We start from the raw sequence: 5,367 nt of genomic DNA, 5'->3' as shown, positions 1-5,367 counted from the left end.
GTCATTCATGCATAGCCTGTATAACACATAGATCCTTTCGTATGGAGACTAATTTGAGGTGTACTTATTTTATGTGGCGGGAGGCGCGTCATCCTCATCATTCTTTTTCCGCAAGCGTCCCACGCCATATATTTTGACACGTCCAAGAAAATGCAGAAGAATGATCACACACATATAAAGAGTGTTCTTGATAGTGCTATGATGAGCTTGGGTATTATGGGGAGCCACATGAAGGTCAGAAAACAAAAGAACGCCGCGCCGTGTTTCAACCATAAGACTGACTTTTGGTGCGTCCAGCAACCGACACACAAACATACGGTTGGATTCTACGTCATCCATCACATGCTAGAGTTCAAGCGGGATCGATCGGCAAACACTTCGTATGACATCTTCATCCGATGGCCATATCCGAAAATGGGCCAAAAGCTTAGGAGCCATACCGGATGATCAACACCGAACAGACTTCTATCGCATCTAACAAGAAATTTTGCAGATCGTCATGAAAGAAGTCGTCGACAAGAATGGGATGTTGCATGGCGGCCCAATATCGCGGGTTAACGTCCGAGCTCGCCTAGCCCTAGAACGTCTGGAAAATACGCCTTTCGCGGAGCTAGGGTGCATCCTCCCAGATTTGGAAGGAGGGAACATTGACTGATTGACTTTCAGTACGATGAAACTTTGTGTGACGGAACTTTGGATTTTTGTATGATAAAACTCTGTGTGATGTAAACGGTGTCGCCCTCTAGTTAATTAGTTTGTGTGCGATAAACTTCGTTAATTATATTTACTATATGTTGCTTCCTTCTATTTGTTAACTCTTTCTATTCGTGTTGCTCAAGTATATTATTCTGCATATTATTGTTGCTAAAATTTTCCTTCTATTTTCTAATTCTTTCTCCAAGTGTTGCTCAGGTATATTATGGTTATCGTTGAATTCGCATGATGACGATGCTTCTCTAGCAGGTATCTAGATCATCGATAGCGAAGAAGTGCTATGCCGTGTACATCGGGCATGTTCTGGGATTGTATGATGAGTAACCAGAGTGTTAGGCACAAGTATACCGCTTCCTGGGCGGCAGCCAGAAAGGGTTTGATGGCAGAATCGAAGCCAAAGCTAGTTACTTGAGTTTCACTCTAGCGCTAGAGAGGATTCGGAACCGACACCTCAACAAGTACTACATAATCCCGCTTTTCCTTGTTGCCGCCGCTTTTCTCTTTTATATCATAGTTTAGACATGATGAAACATGTGTATGCGATGACCATGTAGGAGACATATGATAACTTGTATCACTATTTCGAGATGATGATAAGATCAACATCATTTGTGTTGGGGCAACTAAACGCAACTAAAAAAGTTTAGATGGTTATACAGTTTGTTTAATTCACATCTAGATTCATGTTTTTTAATGATATCACATCTAAACTTCCACAAATAACGCAGCAACAAGGAACAAAAAAAAAGCTAGGGAAAAAATAAATCACTAACAGAGTGGACACAAGGTTAGATGTGACATAATTATATTATATCTAGATGTGTTCTAAACAGACCCATGGTTATAATACACGGTTCGACGGCAATATACGGAGACGTGTCCTCCTCGGACTGTCAAAGAAAAAAGAAGTCGTGAGTTACTAGGACACGCACCTATACAGCACAGAACGCTAGACCGTGTGTTTGCATGCATAGAATATTATAAGGAGCAACATAAAAAGGAGCATGCGTTTATAGTTTTAAATGGCCCGGAGCCCGCACCAAGATATGCCACTGTAGCCATGACACAAAACAAATTACACGCATGAAAAGGTATTACCAAAACACCAATAGTAGACATACAAACCCCCATATTCGTTCATTTGAGCTAAAATAATATGTACATAGGTGAAAATAGTACATTTTATTTTATTCATATTCACATGAAAAACAATACATCTGTATTCTATATGTGAAATTAAAAATAATAAATAATTGTTATAGCAAAGTAGCCTTTTCATAAATAGAGAAATTGTGAAAAATATATATGTAATGACATATTGACTTAAAAATATTTAATTCTTAGACAAAGGCATAAATTTTGGTAAAAGTAACGGCAATGAAAAACAATATGGAAAAGATAAGACAAACAATATGTGCCGAATTGCAGATTTTTGAAAAATATATACAAATAGTATATTTAGATGGCCAAGTGACATTGTCACATGGAATATTGGAGTAAGTTGACATGTATACAACACAAAATACTAGAGACACATGGGAAAAGTAATATGGCAAGACGGGGAGATCGAACAACGAAGGGGGAAGAGAGAATATTTATATTTTTCCAAAGTCAATTAGAGTGAGATAAGCTTTCTTGGAACCATTTGGAAGGCATGACGTTGTATCGACAAAAAACATGATTGCCGTTTATCCAATCAGAAGGCGGCAGGATGAATACATCAACGAACCTCAAGTCCAACCGTGTTTATTTTACCGTAGTATAAAATGGTTCCCTACAAGTTTTTAGTGGGAATTTAGATGTCAAAAGACAATGACGTATGTAGTAGGAGAAGACCAAGACAAGTGGAAAGTACATGGTTTACACATGACACCAAAGCGTCAATTTTATCGGTCTTCCATTGATAGTCTTATACCGAAAACACAATACGATTAATACAAATGCATGCTTACCGGATAGTGGTTGTGTTTCCATACAGCATATATGCGCTTCATATGCTTGCTGATATTTAATCAAATATCTTCTAGAGGAATATATGAAAATATGTACTAAATCTAGCCATGCAATTGCGTGGGTCACACAGCTACTTATATCAAATTATAGACTGTTGCTTTGAATCATTCGGATCTTAATATTCGTACACCAAAAGAAAGATTAATGATGAACATGTTAGCTAGCATTCCACATCAAAAAATCTATTTTCATCATTTAACTACTCGAGGACGAGCAGGAATTAAGCTTGGAGATGCTTGATACGTTTCCAACATATCTATACTTTTTTTTATTTTTCCATGTTATTATACTCCCTCCTTTCCTAAATATTTGTCTTTCTAGAGATTTCAACAAGTACTACATACGGAACAAAATGAGTGAATCTACCCTCTAAAATATGTCTATATACATGCGTATATGGTATTCCATTTGATATCTCTAAAAGACAAATATTTAAAAACGGAGGGAGTAGTATCAATCTTGGATGTTTTATATGCACGTATATTTTATTGTATATTATTTTCTGGACTAACCTATTAACCCCGTGCCTAGTGCCAGTTATTGTGTTTGTGCCTGTTTTTGATTCTCGAGGAAATCAATACCAAACGGAGTCGAAGCGCTACAATTTTTTTGACGATTTTTTCTTGACAAGAGAGACCGTAGAAGCTTCAGGAGGAGACCAAATGGCAAGCGAGGAGACGACAAGGCAACAAGGCGTGCCCTAGGGGGAGGGGGGCTATTAACTTGTTGGCCCTCGTGGGCTTGTCTGACCTAATTCCACCTCTATAAATTCTCTAAAAGCGGGAAACTAACAGAGTGCTATCCAAAACACTTTTTTACCGCTGCATGTCTCTATTCTTCCGTGATCCCAGCAGGAGGCCTTTTTCAGTACTCTGCCGGACGGGGAATCGATCATGAAGGGCTTCTACATCATTCTCGCCGCCTTACCGATAATGCATGAGTAGTTCACCATAGACCTACTGGTCCATAGCTAGTAGCTAGATGGCTTCTTCTATCTCTTTAATCTTCAATATAATGTTCTCCATGATGTTCTTGGAGTTCTATTCGGTGTAATCTTCTTTTGCGATTTGTTTGTTGGGATCCAATGAGTTGTGGGTTTATGATTTGAATATTTATGAGAAGTACTGGAGTCTTTTCTGAACTTTATTATGCATGATTGTTATAGCTTTGTACCGATCTATCTGTTTTGTTTGGCCCACTAGATTTATTTACCTTTAGTGGGAGCGGTGCTTTGTAATGGGTTCAATCTCACGGTGCTCTATATCACAGAGACAAAGAGTAGGGGACAAGACACGTATTTGTATTATTGCTAAGGGAAAAACGACCACAACTAGGGAAAATCTTATACACAGAATCTTAGCAACAACGTGGTACAGGAAGAGGCACTACTGCTACTCACTTAGCAGTAGGGAGGCTCGGTGGAACCATGCTACTACTAAAATCGACCGACAGTTCCCTACACCCTAGGTTTAGCAGTAGCGCACTCTTTATAACAGCGCTACTGATAAAGTAATAGTAGTAGCGCACTTTTTTGGGTGACCCTACTGCTAATTTTGAAATTGGCCACATGGCGGGCCCCACTTAGCAGTAGCGCGTGTGCCAGAATCGCGCTGCTGCTATCGTATTAGCAGTAGCGAGGTTTACGACCAGCGCTAGTGCTAAGCCGCAACATATACCACCTTTTCCCTCCCCCTCCCCCTCCCCCATCCTCTGTTCCTCACTTTCCCTTACCTCCCACCTCCTCTCTACCTCACTTTGCTTCTTCCTCACTACTTCTCCCCCATTATTCTCCTTCTTCTATCTACCTTTCTCTCTCTCTATTACTCCTAGCTAACTACACCACCTCCATTAATGCATCTCCTTTCTCTTTTTCCTTCCCCCTCCACTAGTTTAAGTTGTCTCCTCCAAAATTAGCTAGCTAGGTAGATGTAGCATTTAGTGAAGTGACATATGTACCCCCTAACTAGATCTAGCCTTGTCAAGAAGAGCTTTGTCCACTTTTGATCACCCTACTACATCATCACACTACTAGGAAAAGGGCTATTAGTGGCGCACCTATTTTTGCCATTAATGGCGCACTATAGGTGCGCCACTTTCACCACGCCACTAGTAACAAGTACTAATGGCGCACCTCTAGTTCGCCATTAGTATACCAGATAATAGTGGCGCACCTGGTAGTGCGCCATTACTACCTTTTCAGGTGCGCCACTGGTAACTTTTTATTATTATTTTTTGTCGATTTTTTTTGAATTTGGAAGAGGGAAAATAGTAATGGCGCACATTCTAACCCCCACTGTGCGCCATTACTATTTTGAATTTTCAATCTGGATCTGGATCGGGATTTTTTTGCCCTTTTTTTTGCTCGTTTTTTGCTCGTTTTTTTGCTCGATATTTTTTCAAATTTTGTTCTCGTTTTTGGATCTTGTACGTTATTTTGCCGGAGAGGAGTTCGCCGGAGAGGATTTCGCCGGAGAGGAGGGTTGAGGAGAGACCGTGAGGAGGAGAGGAGGGAGGAGGAGGAGGTCACCGGAGAGGAGCTCTCCTACATCGTCGGAGAGGAGTAGGAGGAGGTCACCGGAGAGGAGCTCGCCTACATCACCGGAGAGGAGGAGGAGGTCGCCAGAGAGGAGTTCACCGGAG

Source organism: Triticum dicoccoides, chromosome 7B, assembly GCF_002162155.2.
Source record: "Triticum dicoccoides isolate Atlit2015 ecotype Zavitan chromosome 7B, WEW_v2.0, whole genome shotgun sequence".
Taxonomy (NCBI): Eukaryota; Viridiplantae; Streptophyta; class Magnoliopsida; order Poales; family Poaceae; genus Triticum; species Triticum dicoccoides.
This window is presented reverse-complemented; position numbering follows the sequence as displayed.